This window comes from Oreochromis niloticus, linkage group LG20 (assembly GCF_001858045.2).
Source record: "Oreochromis niloticus isolate F11D_XX linkage group LG20, O_niloticus_UMD_NMBU, whole genome shotgun sequence".
In the NCBI taxonomy this organism is placed as follows: domain Eukaryota; kingdom Metazoa; phylum Chordata; class Actinopteri; order Cichliformes; family Cichlidae; genus Oreochromis; species Oreochromis niloticus.
This window is the reverse complement of record NC_031984.2, coordinates 22,207,774-22,230,243: the sequence shown is the minus strand read 5'-3', so window position 1 is coordinate 22,230,243 and position 22,470 is coordinate 22,207,774. Positions and strand designations below refer to the sequence as shown.

The window sequence follows — 22,470 nt, the reverse complement described above, 5'->3', positions numbered from 1 at the left end:
TTCACGCTAATACTGTTTTGCAAAGCATAAAAGCCTCTTGCTGATAAATATTAATTTGAGCCTTCATGATGTATTTGAAAATTCCAGCTAAAATGTCACCACATGGAACATTAATGTAATATTTCAAGGCCTGAGAGCAATACTCATATTGATTGCATTTATTTGACTCTGGGGAGGAGAAATAATTCTTCAGTGTGGAGACACATCTGGTAGCCAAAGATGCGAAGCAGGGAATGAGAAAATGCAAAATAACAATAAAAAATAATAGGACTTGTATTTAAATGCATTATCCCAGAATTGTTTGGATACCAATGCCTTATTATAGCCGAGAAAAAGACAGATGCACCCGGGTCTTTTACTGCTACCTCTGAAAGGTTTAATTTTCTATAAAGTGTTTAATACCCAACAAGAGGAAAGCAGATCGTTTGCATCCAGCTATTTCCCCCCCCACCTCGCCGCTATTTGCAGCAGGTCCCCTGTGATAAAGCTCAGCAGCTAAATGACAAGGAGTACCAGCGCTAATGCTCCCCTTTTCCTTACAGTACTGAGCTGCACTTTGCATTGCTGCTGCTGCTGCTGCTGCTTGCGTGAGTTCACCGGGATCCAACTTCAAGGCGTTGTCACATAAGGATTGTGTCCTTTGTTATCAGCGATATTGACTCGCAGTGTGTCGAGGCGTCTGCCTGTCTTCGTGCAAATGAACTGAAATCTGAGAAACAGCACTTTGACCCTGAGCCCATCCGTCACCAGCTGCGCGGACTTTTATTAATTGGATGAACAATGTTTGGCCGTTTGCTGCTTAAATCATTTGTAAGGGCGGCCTTATGTTCTTCTTTAAATAACATTAACAGCTTTTCTGTGTCACTTTGGAAACAGATTCAAAATTCATAAAAGACAATTTCTCAATAAAATAATTCATTTTATTTTATTTTTTAAGAGTGGAGGCCTTGTGAAATCCGTCTATTGGTATATGCGTGCCTGTAGGATTCATTTATTTACCACTGAGGTGTTGCTTACAGTTATGGAAAAATGCCGATCATCTTCTGCTTCACACACATCTCCATGAAATGCCCCGGATTTCCTCTACGATGCGCATGCGTTAAATAACGAGTCTTCAACTTAAGCAACTGTGGTCACAGTTTTGCATAGTTTTAAAAGAAGAGCCTGTCAAAAAAGAAAAGAGAGAGAAAACTTTTCTCACGTTGAGGAGAGAGCTTCTCCGTCCTGTACGCAGGCGGCTTGAATACAACACGGCTAAAGCGCCTCCCACTGGCGTTTCTCGGTACTCCTCATGCTTCATCAGACACCTGACCACCATCTTCTCCCGTTTGCTTGTTTTCCGAGAGGATTTGAAGTTTGAAACCATGCAGTGCAGGGGGATGGATGTGTGCAGAAAAAGGAGTGATGGCATCGCAGGTGACTTTTTTTTTTGCCACTACGTAGTTGTGATGTTGCTGTAACTGCGACACTTAAAGGATGCATTGTGTAAATATTTTATAGCACATCTTTTATAATTATGTTTTCATTCTTTTTTATGTAGAGGAAAAAAATATCTGCAAGCGGTTGAGTTAACCACAGAATTATTTTCAGCTTGGAAGCGCTTAATATGTGTTAAATTCAGATTTTGGTTAGGTGGTTAGCCCACTAAATAAGGCCTTATTAAACACACTTGGCAAATCTGTCCACGTGGGCTTTGGTTGGTTATCAAAATGTCGTTTCAAGGAATGCCAGTTTATTTAAATGCTTTTTTTCTTCTTCTTCTTCTTCTTCTTCTTGTAACTACAGTAAACATTAACAGGAAGTAGGGAAGAAACACGATGAGTCAAAAGTCCTTCTCTGATTTTATGTTACAACTTTAAGATGAACCATCAGGACATTATACCACATCTGTAGGCCTGCTTTCCAGCGAAACCCTGAATGATTTTACCAGATATTCCCTCTGTTTGGTTAAAAGTGGGCCAGGCCGCTAAACCAGCAGATGCCATGTCAGGTTAGGATGAAATACTGAACGGTCTCAAATGAGGATGACAGGAAAAACTGTTCTCATTCTTGTCTCACTTTTTCATTAAAACTTTTTGAATTCGCACAGTTGCGCAGCTGCACAATCCAGGGGGATGTCGTTCCTTTATGCTTCACGCCACCAGGAACCGAGAAGTTTCATCCAAATTCCTGACAATAAATATCCAACCAAGGATAGCCTAAATAATGGATTTACACAAAAACCCAAGACAACGCCTTCAAAAAGCAAATACCTTTTATCGCCATCTGTAGCGGGCACCTGGGAAGATGGGCTTTGTGCGTGGCAGAGTGAGGAGGGAAATCATAGTTTTGGCGCAGACAATGTGAGCATTTAAATAAGAAATGGAATCCGAGCCCGACTGTTTGCTTTATTTCTCAATTCCCACATCAGTTTGAGAAAACAGCACAAAAAAAGAGGAGTGGAAAAAAAAAGCAAAACACTTTTTTAGGTGTAAAGAAAAACATACGCCAGGAAATGACAAGTTCCAAACCAAAGAGCAAAGAACGTCACTATAGGATGTGCGATAATTGTGATGAATCTCCGGTGTCCTTATCCATCTCTGCATGCAATTTTCACTCCCCTTTTTTGCATGCATGAAAACAGGGAAAGAAGTAAAAATAAATACTGAATTTATTTGAAATAAGAAGCTCAGTCACACAGAATACGCGCCTGTTGGTCCTGAACTGCTACCGCGTGTGACATAAAGCAGAAGTATGCACTGCCGGGGCCAGACGGGTCAGCCAGGCATCAACAGCGGCATCAGTAAAGTGGCTGCACCGTGGCAGGTGATTTAATGGTTGTCACAGCAGCAATAGAAGTGTACAGAGACAGGATTCCAGTCAAAGCTAATATTTGTGATGAATCACTGTCACGCCAGAGGTAAATGTAACACTAATAGACATGGGGAGATCTACTGTTAGCTGGTTTTGCTAATGAGCGTATTCTTTCAGAGAGGTGGTGTCACTTTGCGGGTGCTGCTTCCATACAGTAAGCAGAGAAATGAGGGGGCTTATATTGGATTGAGTGTAATGAGAGTGTCATAGCTATACTGCTGTGAGGAGCTCAGTGGAGAAGCTCAAGACATGAGGCCTGAAATGCAGATAATGTTGTTGGAAGACAGTCTTTATGAGTATTGCTAAACTGCAGGTAAGACGTCTGATCAAAATGAAGTTTAAAAAAAAGAACTGCGTGCATGACTCTCTACTTTCCTAAACAGGAAATAGTGCAGTAGCAATGTAAAAGCACTAAAGCCACACCAACGTGTGCTCGAATGCTTGCCGGAGTTGTATCACGAAACAAATGTCTATTGATTAACTTATTTTATTGATTTATGATGGAACTGTTGGTGTTGGTTTTATTGTGCAAATTCTGCTAAGTTTTAAACACAAATTTCCCATAAGGGACGATAAAGTTTCTTCTTCTTCTTCCTTATTTAGGCCCGTACTTTCTTTGAACATCCTGACTTCACATTCACCATCAGATCAGCCCACAAAAACCAAAGCTAAAAAAATGTGTTGCTAACATTTCAGAGGTTACATTTAGAAGTCTCCCTATGGAGGATCTAGATATTTGTTTAGCTGCAGTAACATATGTTCCACTTTAATTCAGGCCAATAATTTAACATATGAAATCAACAATTACAAAAACTACTTAACTGTTAGACAATTGGAGGATACCTAAATAAAGAATGTGGATTTAAATATTTGAATGTCAATCAATCAGTTTTTATATTTGTTATTTTTTTCTAATTTAACTATATTAATTTCACTAAGGCTATTTTCACATATTAATCAGTGACGTCTGTGCACATTCATTTCCAGTCCCAGAATGAAACGGTTAGGAGAAATCTCTCCAATATTTTTCCGGGATCCTTTTACTTTAAACGTCTGTTTCCGATGGTGCTCGGATGTGTCGATCTGCAAAGGGAGGAATTCTGTTTTTGCTGAATGGCAAGTGTTTGGTTTCCTGTTTAGATTAGCCAGCTTTAAATCAGGTACAGTGATACTCAGCGCAGAGAGATTCTTCAAGGTGGAAGGTCACGGGGAAGTCAGCGCGACACAATGGCTGCAACTGACTCCCCCAGCCAGGTGGAGCGACTCTTAAGGTGGCTTGTAGATGTAGTCCGATCTGTTGTATGCAGAGAGAGAGGACTGTGTGCTGGCATCAGGTTCTTTAAGTTTATTAGCCTGTGGTATTTTTCAAAAAGCTATAAACCAGATAGGAAGATCATTTCTACTTCTTACGCACAGAAGTGAATGAAGTTCAGCAGCTTTGTTTGTCAGGCTTTTTTAGCAGTTGTTGGGCAGATTTTAGATGTTTTTTCTAAGCGAATTTTCTGAAATCTTAAGACTATAAAGCCTCACATTTTCAATCTCATTTGATTCAGCTGTACCTTATTTAACAACAAATCCAGAGGATTGTACAAGCACGGGAGAAGACAGGACTACTTTCTGCTGCCTTTGCTTGAGTTGGTGTGCAAGGATTCTGCTTCTCATACTCGATTTCCAGCCTTTCCAGCAGCTTTAATAAGATCACAGAGTCATACAGCGATCATATTTCATTTCTGAGTTTCGGTGCCAATGTAGATTTACAAATGCGCCTATATAAACCAGGAACCACAAAAAAGCACTAGTCACTGATCTCACAATTACTTAGTCCCTTTGGCCATCCACCCAGTCTTTGAACTGTATCTTGCGAGCTGAAAGCGCCTTCCTACACTGGAACGAGAAGTGGCAATACCACATGATTATTGCTCAATCCACTGAGTATTCACAGTTACAATGAGGTCTGTTGCATTTCCTGGAGCAGAAAAAAACAAATAAAACTGAAGCGTATCAAAGTCTTTTGGCCTAATTTGTCCTGTTGGGGGTCTCACTCGATCCTCTGCATCCAAGTAACACACCGTGCGCTTTTGCTTAGCACCCCACCCTCAACCACTCCCAGGAGCACCTCGCACCCCCCCGCAACACATTCAGCCCGAGCCCTCAATTGCTTGTTTAACTTGACACATAATTACTGTGGAAATATTTGTGTATTTTGTACGAGTGCCACAGCCTGTATTGCAACCGACTGCCAAGTCCTCGCTGCTCCCACTGCAGCTATCGCAGCCAGAATCCCTGATTAAAACAAGATGCTTTCATTTGGGCCAGCTTTGGAAGAAATCACTCCCAGAGATGGGCCTCTCCCTGCCAAGCCCCTACTGCTGTAAGGTTTGCCATGTGTGGCAAGGCCGACATGCTCATTGTACCAAAAGAGCTTTCCCTTTTTTTTTTTTTTCTTGGTTTAAACCCAAACATGCTACTGAATCAAGCCTCCTCCATCAAAGTGGCGCTCTGAAAAAGCCCACAGTGGAACTCTGGTCAACATGAAACAGAGAGTTGTTATTAAAACCCCATGCAGCTTGAGGTCATCGCTATAATTTTTCACACAGAACCCTTTAATTTTACACTCATTTAATAGCTTTTCATATTAAGATTGAGGCAAATGCGCATGAAATAAGTACCTTTAAGCCTAGAAAATTTGAAGCCACCTTTGCTCCGGATTAAGAGTTATAACAGCATATTTTACTTTCCCTTAGCCTTGCTTAATCTGTTAAATTAAAGGATGCAGAGGTGTGAGGGGAGCCAAAGGCCTTGTTTCAAGCTGTATAGGTATTGGTTTGTCTGCATTTTCCCAGGACAAATTTGGCTTTCTATCAATCTGTACAGCAGAGTAATATTTTAAAGGATTTCATTTGCATGTGTGTGTGTGTGACTGAGCACATGTAGCACAAGACTTTCTCCAAACCCCCTCACAAAAAAAGATGACAACTAACCGCATTTAAATAGTTTATAAAAGGCTCGAATCTGCACTATAGGTTAGTTTCCGCCGGCCATCCATAATTCATAAGTGGCACGGGAATATGCAGTTGTGGGAGAGATGTGACAACGGCAGGTGAAATGCTCTCTGACATCTTATGAAGTCACTCTCGTGTGGCGGTGACTGGACGTCTGGAGAGTCTGGCTCCGGCTGACCCATCAGCTTTGACTCACCGCTGGCCCGAATCAACAAAAATCTGAAGAGTCACTTGAGCTTTGTCCTGACACCTGTCATGCAACCTGAGGTCTTAATTTGCTTGTCTGAAATTTTGCTAATTTGAAATTTGGAGGTAATTCCTGAGCCAAGCTAATAGGCGCGCGGCACTGTAAGCCGCGAGATACAGTGGGGCATTGCAACGCATCCCAGCAGCAAAATAAGTAAAACACACCACTTCAATCAATGTTGGGGGCCACTTTCATGTAAATTGGGACCTCATTCACAATATCCAAAGCAAATTATCTTCATTAGATTTCCAAAACCATGCCACTGATTTGTCAAGCTGTGAATGATAATGAAGTTGTCTGGTTAATGAAGGACTGAAGATGCAGGGTTTCACAATCATGATCATCTGCTATATAACCCTTATGAATATTTAAGGATCTTAATTCTGTATACTGTATAATTGCACACCAAAGCTTGGCATCTCTATAGACTTAACAAATAGAGTATGTAATGGAGGAGACAGACCTAGCTATATTTCACTAATCACTCGGATTAATTAACTGGTGAATATATGGGATGTTTAACTTTGCAGGATCCATAGGGAACTCCAGCAAACAAAATGCGTGGAAGAGGCACCGAGTTCTGTGAGCTTATGCGTCAGATTATTTACAGAGAGTTACTTACACTTTCAGAGTTTGTCCGTGGTGCTCAGCTAAATTGTTTTCCTTCCAGCAGATTCGAATGGCAAAGCTCGGGCTGCTGATTTGAAATACTGTAATTGGGCTCACGTCATTTAAGGGAAATAAAGGCTCTTTGGTCTTTATTTCCCTTTATTACAGCACATGGAGCAGAAGTGCACATGTGACTCAGAGCACCGGGGTCGGAAAACAGGAAGTAAATAAGCTCGGTCGTATCATGATCCCACCAGGTGCCCGTTCCCACAACGGCCTTTGGAGTAAACTGGAGTGGATTTGAGTGTCATGGTGGAAATCCTCAGTCAAATAAAACAAAGTGGGGCTGCATCGATGCTCTGTCTTGTTTTATATGATGGCTTGAAATAAATGAACTTTAAATGGAACCTTGGCAGGGACTCGAGCTATTGATCGATTGAAGCAGGAGCTGAAGTTTAAGGGCACAGCTTTCCCGGGGCTGGGGCTGTAACTGGAGTAATGAAATTGATTAGGCCAAGGGAGGGTGACAAGCCAGTAGAGTCAAGCCCTTGATGTAAGGAAACAAGAGTGCCATCTAATTGGGGTGTAATATGGGTCTTTAGAGGACATTAAGCACACGAGTGGCGGAAGGGAAGCCACTCTACTGGATGGAGCCAAGATGATGTTGCACCGGTGTTATTATTTTGTAATTATTCACTCAGATGATTGGATTATAGGAGTCAAAACTGAGAGTCCAGCCAAGGGTCAGCTTAGTCCCAAACTGTAGCAGCTTTTGTAACAACTCGATCCCTGCAATAGCGTGTGCTGCTCAGGCACCTGGATGAGAGAAAAAAGATGTATCTTCTATAAACTATAAACTTGAACAAGTCATGTTTTACATTAAATATGTTTTTTTATTTTTCCTCTTACTTCCCTAAATCTTGAACTTTAACCAGACGGGTCCATGCAGTTGCAGCAATCGTCCTTAAAAACTGCTGGCCAGCTGTGGTGAAGTTAGAGATGGCTTGTATTCAGCACATTACCTATGCAGACTATATAAACAGACCTCACTGGATAAATATTCTATTAGTATTGACATGACATTTGCCCTCCTTTAATAGACCCTGTGATGTTCACATTGCTGTGGTTTCCAGGTGGGTCTAAGCTGAATGCGCACAACAATGAGTCTTTTTACATTTTATTATTCAAGATTTAGTATATAATTAAAAGCATGTAGAAGGCTCAAACTACATCTCTGATTGAACCTATAATCCTAAAAAAGAACAAACTTTTATGAATTCATTCATCAGCTGCTACAGTCTGAAAATCGCACTTCCTGCGCTGTCACTGTTTTGAACTTATGAGTAACTCTGGCTGGGATCACGGGGAGTGCGGTGTCCTCCTGCCAGCAAAAGGCCCTGTCCAGTGCAGGGGCATTTATCTCCTGGCCTGAACTGTCTCACTCAACAGGATGGCCAGAAGTTACGGTGCATTACAAGCACTTAGCGCAGTGATATCAAGGTTCACCTCCGATTTCCAATCTCAGGCCAGAATGGTGGGCTGGGAGGCCGTCATTAAAAAGCCATTACATGCCCATATTTCATATACCAGTCTCTCCTATGTTTCAAGGTGTTAAAAGCTCAATGTATATTTCCTCTATATTTAAGCAGCAGGACAACGGAGCAGCACATAGCATCCCGCTAGCAGCCATTGACCTTGGCCTAGCCAGCCTTCATTAGCTTTTAGACACTTATCAGTCATAACTGGGTTTGTCCTCTCCGCAACGTTTCCTCCTTCACTTCACTTAGGCCGGAAAATAATGGCTGAAATCCATTTATCTGCCATTTCCAACAAGTGCGTGACATTAACAAATTATCTACTTTTCGCTAAGTATGGCCAAGGTACCCTCTAAAGGATTCCTCCACTCTGCCGGCCAAGGTCAGACCTTTTTAGAAACCGCCTTTTTTTTTTTCTACCTGAGCTATTTTCTTTCATTCCCATCTTTAAATATTCATCCCGCTTTTGCATGCCGGGCTGAGCTTTTATGAGCACCATCAGCCATATTTCTCCAAACACACATCTTTATTTGTTTTTGATTATTTATGCTCCACTCTGACTTTATAACTCACATCCCTAGGAAAACATTGATCCAAGAGGCAAATGAATCTAATTAGGACCTCTTTCTTCTGTGCTGAATATTGACTTGTTTTGAAAGGTGCCTCTCCATTTCGAGAGAATGTCTCTGGAATGCTCCTTCCCAATCTCTTTAAGGAAAACTTCTAAATGCTGATGAGATATTTAAGTCCATAAATGCGATCCTGTGCAGATCTGCAGTGGCGCCTAGATGTTCATAATGTATTGCATTTATTGCAGGATGTCATCAGTGCGCTAATTTCCAGCCCTCTGAAACTCACGGGCACCAGTTGTTTGTTCAATTATCGAGTGCTTTTTCAACCTTTTTTTTGGGAAGTTGTGCATCTTAATATATAAAACCATCATAAAAAACATGCTGCAGAGACAGAGTGGATAATCTCTGCAGTGCATTCGGGGCTCCCAGGCCCAACCTGTCAATCTCTTGAACAAGGACAGCGCAGAAAGTGATGATGTACCATTAGTCAAGAATCATCTCAGCTAAGAAGAATCTTTGTTCTTGACACAGAAAACTTGTGTTCCATCTCGATCAGTGAGGAAATGGGGCCTGGCGAAGCGTGCGTCGCCTTGCATTTGTCTTGAGTTGCTGTCCCAAAGGCACCGGCGCTTGTTCACAGCATTACGCCGCCGCCTTTTGATGAAAAGCCCCTGCATTTTGCCATTTCGCGCAAACTCCGTTTCTCAAATATTCCGTCGCTTTCCATGTAGTTGATTTCTATTTAAAATGGTCATGATTATTTTATTTTGTAACATTAATGGAAGTACATTTGGTGCTGGAGGAGGGTGGTGCCGAGGCATTTGCAATTCATATTCCCCTGCGTGATTACATTAAGAGTATGTTCTGTCATATTTGATTAATGTATTGTGTTTTCCTTAAAACAGGATTAAAATATGAAAACAGACAGAAATTATTACATTACAAAGACTGATCAATTTTTAATAATCTACTCAAGGAAAGGGGGGGGGGTAGAAATGTGGGCTGCTCAGAAATGCACAGATCAGGTTTCTGCAACATTTTGTAATCGGGGTTGAAGTCCCAGACAGAATGAACATGAAAGGCCACTAACAGCGCCTGCACTCTGTGCATGTTATACAACGCTGAACGGCGAGCTTCGGCTCCGTTATTAGCATGCTCGTGTATGTATCTGCAGCCGGCAACAACCTGCGCATTTACTGTAGATATCTTTTAAATTTCCCTGTAATTTACAGAAGCAATCATAAAATTTAATGCGCAGTCTTTAATTTCAAGGGGTGACCGCGAATGAAAACATAAATAACAGAGAAATACAAGCTTAAACACCGTTGTGCAAAGTACTTTAACTGGCAGCTTTTTACGAGCAAGTAGTACATCATGAGATGTACCCCTAGATGTGCTCTTTGTTGCATGTTCGCAATTATATTTTCGGGAAATTCACTCCATTCATTTCCTCGTGGAATCTCTTCATCACACACGTGTGAAACCTACTGCATTCGCTAAAATCTTTCACACTGAAGCAACATTGCAGAGAATCCAGCTGAAGCTCTTCAGTCAATGTCAATAGCCATTTTTGAAACTAAGTGTGTGTGCGTGTGTGTGTGTGTCTACCAGTATAAACACAGGCCTCCAATTCCAGTGTCAGCCATTTAGCCTGACCATGGGTGACTGTGAATTAAAAAGAGAGGCCTTTATGTGCGACCCTGCAGCACAAAAGGCTACATCCATAACTTAAAGAGGCAGGGAGGCCATTAGCCGCCACTGCTAGTCCACCTTTACATAATACGGTGTGTGCGGCGTAATCTCTGAGCTGATGAGCCAAAGTGCTTTTGGACTGAACTGTATACATACTCCTTCCACGTGAAAGAAAGAAAAAATGATAACAACCTCCTTATGTGCGTCTCTCAGACATGTTCTACTCGGAAAAGCTTTTTCAAGAAAACCTTTCCCTTCGGCTCCACTTTGGGTAACAATTAAATTCTGTTAATCCTCAGCTAATATTTATCATATGAGATCAATTGACAGTTTGTCTGTGAATGGAAGCCTGTTTCTCCAAAACAAATCACATCCATGTGGCTTTCCAAATGCTGGGACGAATCAAAATGACTCAGAAAAGCCAAATATTACTGCTGAAGCAGTGCTTTTTTTTTTCTTCTTTTCCTGAGGGCAAGCAGAGACAACAAAGTGTGCCTGTGGAAGCAGAAACACATGGACCGGGGGGAAGAAACTACAGAGAAAGCTCCAAGAAACAAACTATTAGCAGTTACCAGTATGGAGTGTGAACTCCATATGTTCTGCGCACACGCTGTCCCATTCTTATTCTATGAACTATTACAGTAACTCCCAGTGTTTTAGATCTGCTTCTCCTAATCGGTTCTGATTTTGCATCTGTTATTTTTAATGCCACGTATCATGTTTTAATGCATTAATCCATTAAAAACAAAGTAACCACCAGGAGCAAGATTGAACTGTTTTCATATTCGTCCTGCTTCTAATCTTTCAAACAAAGTGAACCACAAGTGTCTCTGATTGTGCTTATCTAAAACACTTAGATTCCCTATAAAGCTGCTAGTGGCAGAAATCAGGTAAATGATACTGTGTATCCTGCTTAAAAAGGATTTGCAAACCATTTGGACTGACTGCTCTTCATATTACCTTAATGCCTCCCAAAAGGCCAAAGCCAAGAATGAATTATTGATAGCCATCATATGGATCGCACACTGTGGCTCCACATGCCTATTAGAGGGTTTTCTTCATTCATTTGCGCTAGCTTGGACTTCTGCCTTGACCGACGCATCACTCTTCTTCTTTTACTTTTATCCATTAACTGTTAACAATAACTGACTTTACGCAGGTCCCTGAGTTTCCAGCACAAACAAAGTAACGCCGTGGCTTTCATTTGCATGCTCTGTGCAGGGGTTGACCTTTGACGTCTGTTGGTTAACCTGCAGACCATTTAGGCTTTGCTCCATTTCTGCATGGAAATTGGAAAAGGGGAGACAATAATTTCTGGTGAAACCATAGCTGGAATAATAATTGCTAAGTTTAAAAAAACAGAAATCTAATTGTGCCGATCCCTCTGGGAACTAATATTGGACTATCTTATAAAAGGCCCCCAGTATACCAGCAGTGATTTATTGCTGAATTCCAGTCATTTTCAATACATTATAGTTTCCAAATTGTGTTTAAATTGAGTGTAGAGGAGAAAAGGCCATTAGGAGATGCAGAAATGAAGATTATATTTAAATATTCATGTACTCGGTACCTTATTATTGAATCTGTACACTAACAAAATCAATATTAAGTGCAGCTTGACATAAATTTATTTATGAATTTCGACTTTCTAAGTACTTGCGTTTTTTCGCTCAAAAAAAGGATGGGTATAATGCCGTAATGATATCAAAACAGAGTGTCAGGGTGCATTAGTCTGGGAGTTTATGAACCCGCACATAAAAACTCAGGAGCGTCCCTGTAGAAGTGCTTACTAGGCAGAAATGTCGCTTTTTACAAACATCAGTCATTTTACAGCCCTGTATCGCAGAGCGCTCCTCGGCTGTGGGTGATAGTTAGAGAAAGATGCAGTCATCTTGTTTGTCCTAAATGAGATCTTTGCAGTAAGCCTACTTGTATTAGGGGCTGGGAGTGGGACTGTGTAACATTTAATTAAAATGGATGTCTCTCGTTGTGCCTAACCTGTCCCCCTAACTCCTTCTTGTTTCCAGGCCATGTCTTTGTTTAGACAACAGCCCAATGTGACACTTATGACACGAGGACACTGTGGTTCAGTGGATTTTCTTGTTGCGCGAGTCTTAATACGGCAGCATAAAATAGCCTGTGATTGGCTGTCCCTTGCTGAAAGCCTCAAGGAGAATTATAAATGTACTACCAGTAATAAAATATCTGCGTAGTTTATTTTTATATTCCATTGTGTCGCTGAGAGGAAAGGAACCGCCACATTTTTCATTCATATCACACACGCTTTGCGCGCACCATACCGCTCAGATTTAATAGATTTTCACAAGTTTTCGAAACAGTTCCTTTTGTTTCTCCGTTTTCTTTTTTAATAGAAATGTGAGCAAAGTTAAAAGGCTCTTTATTGGAGGAGCCACATCTCTGGACACAAGATGATGCCATAAAAGCAGGAAGGCATGGAAAAGCAAAACATCAATCTGAACTAAGAGGGGGAAGCAATAAATCAGAGAATCATAGCCTTCAGCCCCGCCTTTAAAATCATTTAAACAGATTCAAAAACCCTGATTCTGCTCGAGTCTCTCTGTAAGCACCCTTATAAAGCCTTTATGTGCCTTAGACACAGAGGATAAAACCACAGATCCTTATTGAGAGACAGAAAAATGACACCCTGTTCCTGGTAAGTGGACGCTTTAAACAGTACTATCGGTATCAGGATCGAAGAGCGGACACGAGTAAGTAAGGCTGAAGGAAGTCATCCATCCAAAGCATTCTTGTAATATGTTTTAAAAACCTTTTCAGGTCTCTGTTTCTACTTTAAGGTCCACTCATATCTAAGGTTAAGGGGGTTTGTACGGCTTTATCAGATAGTCAGTCAAAGTGGATTGTTCCAATTTCCTTATTTCCCACTTTAGAAACATATCAGCTGTTCTGTTTAAACTCAGTGCCAGTGAGTGGGCTGGATAAATATGTAACAGTGTGCATCAGTCAGCGTCACCATATCTGCTCTTGGGCTGCGGTGTGACAACGTGAGGCAGCTTTGCTCGTCACCCAGAGTAGAAGACCATAAAACAAGATATCATTTTTTACTTTTAGGTGTGAGAGAAAAATACTTTATTTATTTATTGTGAATTTTACCACTCATTTAAAAAAAAAAAAACCCATCAGAAATATTACATGTTACAGGAAAACAGCCAAAGAAACCAAATTTTCCCTTTTCTATCCCGCTCTAAGAGGAAGCGCTAAACTTACTTGAAAAATTAAAAGCTTTGGTCTGCAAGTAAAATAGTCAGTATCAGAAGGACACATGTTCAGCAAGCTGCTGAGGATGGAAGGAGGGACTGGGATTGCTCAGAGCTAATGTTAGTTTAAAAAAGGAGAAGAACCTGTTTCAGTTAAATGACACAGCTGCTCTTCTGGACTTACCTGACACTGATACTCGAATAATTACACGTGATTCTCAGAAATGAGTATTTTGTTGTATTTTTACTTTGCTTGAGTGCAGTATTTCCCAAGTAATTTATGCGTGCACTGTCAACAGTTTTATTTTGTGTTTTAGACCAAATATCTTTATTTTATCTGTTTTGTTTATAATTTTATGAAATCTCTTGTTTAAGGTGACACTTCTCAAGTCTCGCTTCACATTTTCCCAAAAAGAAATGCTTTAGAAAACATTCAATTTTACCCTTTGCAAAGCCCAAAACATGAAAGAAATGCCAGAAAAATCACATTTTTTGAAACTGGAGTGGGGGTTTTTCTGAACATCTGACATTTTTGTGCAATTTGTAGCTCGCAGTTTATCTTAAACAAAGAAAAAAACATAAAGAGGAGTTAGAGATAAAGTTACAGTTTTAAAAAAATCACCAAAGGTCTCAAAAACTAATGTATCAAATATGACACATCTGGCGTTTGGTTGAATTTCAGTTTGATTTTAATACTGAAATCTGAGTACTTCAGACTTCACTGGGAATGATCACTACAGTTTGCCCAACTTAAATTTTAAAATGTAATTTCCTCTGTGATGGATTGGAGACCTGTCCTGTACCACGTCTTTCGCCCACTGCTAACTAGGAAAGGCTAGCGGTTAAAGAATCAGCGGTGCTTTCTAGCAGATAAACTCACCGAAATTATTATTTTTTCTTTTATTTTTTCATTTTTTCTGCTCTGCGTGACAGAAATGTGATGACTTTTATTAGAAAGAATGTAAATCCACATTACTGTACCTTTAGATCCATGAAAATGCGCATCTCTTTCACTGTCAGCAAATATTTGTCATTTTAAGGTGAAGCATTGCAAAAATGTGTTTGCACAAAAAGACAAAACTAAAAGCAGAATTGTTCTGTGTGTGTTAGATTTGAAGATTCGACTTTGAATTTATTTGTTTTTCCTACATTCTCCAGAAAATAAAGGCCGATAATGAGGTAATAACTGGGTTGCTTAACCAAAATGTGCAAACTACTAATAAGAGATGAATACAGCGGCACCTTATTAGCAGCTTTACAATGGAGGAGCTGTTGGGAAGAAAACACGTGTATTTCACAGCCAGATTCATTCATGTGTGTGCGTGTGTGTGTTTTCTTTGCCTGAATGTCACTTTTAAAGAGTCTGTCGAGGGTAGGTGGGACAATTTTAAGTAAAAGCGTTTTTTTGTGTTGACAGCGAAACGATAAAGCGTTCTCGGGTGATCCTTGTGTGTCCTCTGTCTGTTTCAAACCCTCAGCCCTCTTTCATCCCTGTTCACCCAAGAAATGGAATCATAAAAACCATTCATGCTAAATGAAAAAGGGCATCATAAAGCTGCATTACACTGGAGTACACTCCTCTGCACCTTCCATCCTTATCAATATCACCTTTCGTCTCCCAACACATCTCTCTTCCCCCTTCCTGGTCCTCTTGAAACAAAGCATAAAAGCCTTAGAAAGAGGCGCAAGCTGTCATTGCTGTAATATAAGATAAAAGTCTTTAAAAGCTAAAGGTCCGGGTTGGGGGTTTTTTTTTCTCTCCTTCGAGTCGGCAGTCTTTAGGACTGCTCTTCAGGATTAGCAGCATAAAGGACTATATATTATTTGCAGAAAAGCTTAGTGGGCACAGTCTAAGCCTATACATATAAGTCAATTTATATTAGAATTTCCATACATGCATTTTCTTGTTAGAGTCAATATGCAAAAATGGTACTTACTAACAAATAATGCATAATGTACTAGAGGCAGGGCCATCAATAACTGCGTTTGAGCTTTAAAAGAAAATGCAAAAATGCCGAGCATAAAGATGGGCCGTATAAAATCTACAACACATTAAACACAAAAACGTCAAAAATATAAAGATGGCTCTTTGCCCGGGAGACAGCGAGTCATTTATCTATGAAGAAGAGGAGGAAATAAAGAGCTCCCATCCCGAGCTCCTGTGTATTTCATTTACTAACAAAGTCAGGTTATCTGTTTAGAGACAACTCTCTTCCTCCTGCCCATCAGCCACACAGACAAAGAGACCGGAAGGGAAACAAGGCAGACAAAAGACACTCACATTTCTCATCAAGTAAACATCCTCTTTTAATTTTAAATGCAATAAAAAAAAAAGGTGGTGGTGGGGAGGGAGTTCTTCTCATGCTAATATATAGTTAACGTTTATTATGTAGAGCACGAACTGGTAAAAATATGTCCTTTTGCTCTATTTAAGATGCGGGAAAGAAAGTAGCTGTAAATAAAGCGCAGCAATTTGGGAAAGCACTTTTGAATACAGAACCTGTCAATGTACACCTCCTCCGGGCAGTTTGGTACACCACATAACACATGTTCCTCTCTGCTGGCTGGCTCAGAGTAGAGATGATGCTGTGTAGTTTTGTGGTGAGGTGTTCTGTTGCTTCTGTTGCATTTTCTCCCACTGGTTTGACATTCAAGATCTCTCAATTATGTATGAACGGCAAGCAATATCCTTTACCATCAGGCCCCCATGTAGCATATTTCATTTTCAAGGGCTGCAGAGCACAATCAGACCCTCTGTGTAATTACGACTTATTAAAAATGATTCCAAATTATCAGTGGATCTGTGGGCTGGTGTCTGGGTCCAAACTGAAAACCATTGCGCTGTATTAGTCACAGAATAACTTCCCATGGGTCCAAGGTCTGTCAGCATAGATCCCTGTCTTTAGATCAGTGAATATTTCAAATGTATTAAAGGAAAATATTTTTTTTGGAAGGGGTAGGTGGGGATTTTGCACACTTGATGTGTGATGTAACAGGGAGGACCACTGACATCTCTTTTTTTCTATTATTTTTTTTGGCTATGCAGACATAAGTGGCTTTTGGGACTGAGCATTATTCGAAAATCACCTTCAATGACTTGTCGCGACGCACTTTAAGCACTTTCGTGACTAGTTTTTGCTCCCTATACACAGTCTCATAATGAGAAAACACAGTTCAGCAGAGAAAAGACATCTCAAACAACATGTTTACCCTTCACACAACATGGAGGAATTAAAAATGGATGAGCGCCCCATCCATTATTTCAGCCTCCAAATGGCAAAATCTGTATAAAGCTCTGAGTATCCGTCTGGGTGAAGATAAATAAATCAAATATGCACTTCAGCGTTTCCTGCTCTTTTTCCACGCAGGATACGGTGTCGTGATGGCGGAGGGCGCACATCCGGCTCCTGAAAACACCATGAGCTTTTTTCTAAACGCGTGTATAAATAACCCACGAGTTTTCAATTAGCTTTTTGCATCTTTTCTGTTAATTCAAATGATTTTGTCACTTTTCCGGGGAAGCGCATATAATATTTAGGCAACTTGCATATTTCTCCCAGACCCACTCTCCCAGCTGAATCCTCCATATCTGAAGTATTCTAATTTGTGAACACAGCGGTGTCAGGAGTGATTTTGCTGCAAAGTCACTAATTACATGCAACATCAATGCGATGTGGGGAAAACGTTAAAAATTTAGCATCGCAAGACAAATGGAAAAAATGCGTGCTGAAACAAGGAAAAGAGGCACTAACATTCACAGTTTTTCTATGAATAATGCATGTCTCTGCTGCTTTCACAAGGACTCGCCCAGATTGGCTCCAGTGTCACTCATCTTTATCCTAAAAAGGAAAAAAATACGCATTTATGACTTTCCACTTGCAGCACTGCTTTAAAGGCCATTGTTCTATGATTTCTGTGATTTTCATTAACAACCAAAAAAAGCAGGCTGGAGTGGTCAATTCAAACTCATTTGTTCATTTTTTTAAATTAAGTATTTAGCATGCACTCTAAAGTTCAAAGCTTCGTACTCCTAATGTGATTTCAAAGGTTTTGAGCATTTCCTGTGAAATTCTGTGCCGAAGAGCAGACAGTGTTGGAATAGCCTCGCATATTTGCAACAAGACTTGAGCAAAAGTATAAGAGGCTGCGGTTTACTGTTGCTCCCCAGCCACTCGCCAAATGGCAGCCATGTGTACTGTAGAAAGGTACAAAGGAGGCTGATAAACTGTTGGTGCGTCAGGCTGACAACAGCCAACATGATCTGCCCTCTGAACTCCGGTAACTTAGACTGACACGGCGGGGGTCAGCGTTGGACTGACAAACAACTTTGCTTTATTTTGAAGGCATTTTTTTACGGCTCCCCTTACACAGTAATTATATTCCAAATCATTATGTGTTGTAAAGTCTATTGACCCCTGGTAAACTTATATTTACCAAGCTGGAACAGTTAATGAAATAGTCTTTTAATTAGCACTCCTCTTAAGGGTGGAACTTCTGAAGGGGTCCCTGTTTTGTTTTGGCTTTGTGGTTGACTGAAGTGTGCAGATCCACTGTTCTAAGATAAAACAGTAACATCTTAATTAAGGCTCGCCGTTTAACTGTTTACAGTCGAGCTCGGCACCTCTGCGTGACGGCACCTGCGGTACAGGAATATTCACCACGCCGTGAATCAATAAAACAATATCATAATTTCTTCTTTTGTTGTTTTGTTTTTTTTAGGGCCAGGTCATTTTTCAAGCTTGACTGATTGAAAGTGGTCTGACTACTCAAGGTAACAACTGGAGATGGGGGGGGGGGGGATTCTTTGCCTCTTGTATAATGCAGTCTTTGGCAGGCTCTCTCTTTGTATTAGATACATTAGGATGGAAATGTGCACCAACTTAAAAATGCTCATGTGAAAAAACATGGAATGTATTAAATTAATGGTCTCTTTTGCCTCAGGGCAGTAATGAAAAGGGACCCCCAATGAGTTCATTTTTCACGGCTTTGGTTATGCATTCAACACTCTAATTGAATTTCAATGTAAGTTTTAAAAAGTCTTTATTACAGTGACTCTTGATGCAAATTACATGTGATCTATCGTGGGACTTTCACCCATTAAGTAATTTAATTGTGACATGCACTCTCTGCACACCTCGTGCTTTTATGCCCATTCCTCCTCATCCAGATTGTCACTTTCTTCTATTATTGGTGCTGTTTATGTGGATTGAGGAAAGTAGTCTGCGTACACTCTAGGCAACTTTCACGAGAGCGGCTCCTTAAAAGGAGTAATTGCAAAGAGAGGGGACAGGCCCCGACAGCTAAAGTATACTGGAGTATATACAAGTCACAAGGATTTGCAAGATGTTTGCAGATGACTGCACAGAGCACATTTTACGTGTGAAAAGAGATTATTAGGTTTATCACGCAAAGAGGAAAACTATGGCACTAAGAGGATCTGAGGGGAGGGGTGTCTGACACGGGAGAGAAGTGTTAAATATATACGTAACACATACACTATTTGCCCAAAAGAAGTCAAGAAGACTACGGGGAAAAAACTGTATGTGGACGTGCCTTGTGCTGTTTCAAACACACTGAGCTGTAATCTCAAAAGTGTCCAAAATCCAACCTGGGAGTCAGTTTTCTCTGTCTCCATCTAGTGTTTCTGGTTGAACTAACTTTCTGAGCCCGGGGAATAAATAGAAAGCCATCACCTCCCTTTTCCTTTAATGTTAAAGAACAAAACATGTTTAAGAAAAACATAAACTCAGCCGAGAAGACGGAAATCCAATCACAAACTGTATGTTTCTCATCAATAGCATGACTGCGTGTGGACGCACATGCGAGTGTGCCTGAGCCCGAATTGACCTGATCATTAGAGGGAGGAAGAGGCTTGACCTGATATTTCCTCTGTTGTTTGGTCAGGAAAGGGACGTTATTGTAAAAGGCCTGTAAAGATAAATAACCCTGGCGTTGCCATGGCAAAGGCACAAACAGTGGTGGCCAAAGACAAAAGAGCACGAGACAATAAATCCAGCTCTGTCAATTTTGTTTAGTTTTCAAAGTGTTTTTGAGGGAAATATGGTTTCAAAACAAGAGGCCACGTCCATTTTTCCACAGAGAAAGGGAAATCAGATCAGTTTTTTTCTACTTTTTTTTTTTTCTGAACAGGCCACAGTTTCATCTTGTACAATTTTTTTCCATGGCCACGGCATCCTGATTAGTAATAGGAATATCTGACACTGTATTTTGCCTTTGGGTCAGGAAACTCCTTGTACAGCTGTATACATGTTTTTATAGCCTTTGGAAGAAAGGGTATTGTCTTTAAATTCCTAAGAAGGCTTTGTCCAGCCTTCAAATTTTAAGTGGAAAACCATCTTAGGCTCTATTTTTTCCACAAGCTAAACAATGACGAGTGAACATACACCTATGCCTTGTTCCTCAGGTCAAACAGAGTTCACCTCATTAGAACAATCCCGGCTCAAACGCCGCCATCGGTGATTCTCATCTCAACGGCATAAAAAAACAACAACGAGGGAACTCTTTATTTGAGGATGTTCCTTAATTACCCAAAAAATATCAGGTCCAAGCCTTTTACTTGGAACGTTTGCTGCTTTTTATGTCATCAGCCAATCACCATCTACATTGTTAAAAAAAACCTCCGTGGCTATTCTCTCTACCCCCCACCCTTCCCACACACACCCATCCAACACTTCCCATCTTCTCACAGTCAGGGTAGACGAGCCTCATCAGAAGCGAGGAGTGATGAAGAGCGGCCTTATCACTCCAATACAAGAGCAAACACGGGAGTCTTTACAGCACGTTGTCTCAGGAAGCAGTGCACGGCAAGATTACTGCCCTTTAAGACGCCCTAAGACACGACCAATCCCAAGTAGTCCTTTATCTTGACAGTTTGCAGCTCTTTGTTTGCCTTTTCTGTGAAGCCTGGGGATAAAAGAGCAGCCTCTGTGAGCTGTGTCTGATTAGGATCTAATTGTTAACATTCACTGTCTTTTTTTTTATTATCATCATCAGGCCGGTGTTGCCATACATGCAGCAGGTAGAGGCCTTTTCGGTGTTATGAAGGACTCTTCCCTTGCTGCTCTCGTGTGTTCCTCAAGTACTAGTTAGCACGAGGTGGCAGAAGAGGAGCCCCCAGCTCGACATCAACAACAACAACAACATCAACAAACAGGAATTGATGGCGAGTGTTTATTATCTGGTTTAATTGCTCCTCATCTGGAGGATCTGACAGTTGCGGTTAATGAGAGAGGGAGAGGAGGCACACTCTGTTGGCAGCCAGTTTTCACAGTGTAAGACGTGTAAGTGTGTGTGGGTGTGTGTCTGTGGTGAAAAGAGGATAGATCACATTCCAGCTCAGAAGCGAGTAACACAGAAGAAACATCAAACGGGCCTCGTCGAATTATCGAAACAGGCCTCTGAATCAGGAATTTCAAGTCCACACCCAAACGTATATACGCTCTTACTGCAAACCTGCGTTCGCAGTTAGATAGATACACCTGTACCTGTACCGACAAACACAGGTCTTATCCTCCGCTGCAGGCTGTGTACGGGAATCGGATCCAAGCTGAGACAGGATTTCTCTGAAATCGAGCCTCTTCCTCAGTTTTTCATCTGGCCTGCAGCACACCGGGCTCATGTCCAACCAGGGACCTCCCTGACATTGTGCAGTGTCACGCACTCGCATCCAGGCATGGTCTGACAGAGGAAACATCAAGAAGCAGGAGGCATTCGAGCAAGTGGGGATGCTCAGAGAAGGCCTGGAACATGGAATAAGGCTCTCTCCTCGGAGAAGGATGTACTTTTACTGTTAATTTTTGCCCCACAACCCAAAGCCAGACGCACACATTAACACAATATAAACACACGCACCACCAGAACCACACACAGGCTCGTTGTCCCATTCATAAATTTCTCCTGTTGAGAAACACGGGCATTTTTAAACAGGGCATACCCGCCCCTTTTACTATTCCAGCTCAGCAGGCCCACATGGGAACAATTAGGGGTGTACGCAAGTTTGGCGAAGGTCCGTAGCAACCAGCTGCATCTGTTTTTATTTACCTTTTTGCTCTGGTGCTGGATAATGTCATGAGCACATCTGCTACTGTGCAACGTAACCGTGGTTGCATGCGTGGTTGACCCATGATTCTGTAATTACCCGCCGAGCGAGATGAAGAGGCCCAACAAACCACTCAAAGCCACACATAGCCTTCCTCTCCCCCTCTTCCTCCCTCCCTCCTTCCCCCACCGTGTCTCTCCAGTGGCATGAAACTCCGTCTGCCTGAGAGCTGGTAGCCAATGCTGAAGTGGCATTTAATGACTCAAAGTCGTTCACAATAGTAATTCTGACTTCATTTTGATGTCATTAGATTGCCACTTTCGCTCTATTATGCAGGATTAAAATGTGGTTGTTCTGCAGTGGGATGAGACTGATCACATTCCCTCATCTGATTACTTGTTTGTGGTCATACAGAACAAGCTGCACAGTCTTCTTGCTGGCCCACTTTTAATGATCTGAACTAGAAAAATGTCATTTTTGTAGCTCAAATAAGGACAAATAAAGAATTTGCTCCACAGCATGTGTCTTGCTTAAAAAATTGTGGACAAGCGGTCATGCAAGGAGACTCAGAATAGTCAGAGATGGTAAATTTAGTTGCATGACCAGACCCCGTGACATGTCTCTGTAAGGTTTCACACTTCTACTACTAAATGAGGGAAAGTTTC

General features: G+C 41.2%; 1 long non-coding RNA gene across 1 annotated transcript; it reads left to right on the top strand.

Annotated features, from left to right (window-relative positions):
• The first annotated feature begins 1,014 nt into the window (after positions 1 to 1,014).
• LOC112843366 (uncharacterized) lies at positions 1,015 to 22,440 on the top strand. Its single transcript, XR_003215690.1, has 3 exons — positions 1,015 to 1,416; positions 18,466 to 18,517; positions 20,761 to 22,440. It is a non-coding gene; the product is annotated as an uncharacterized LOC112843366 (long non-coding RNA).
• Positions 22,441 to 22,470: the final 30 nt, after the last annotated feature.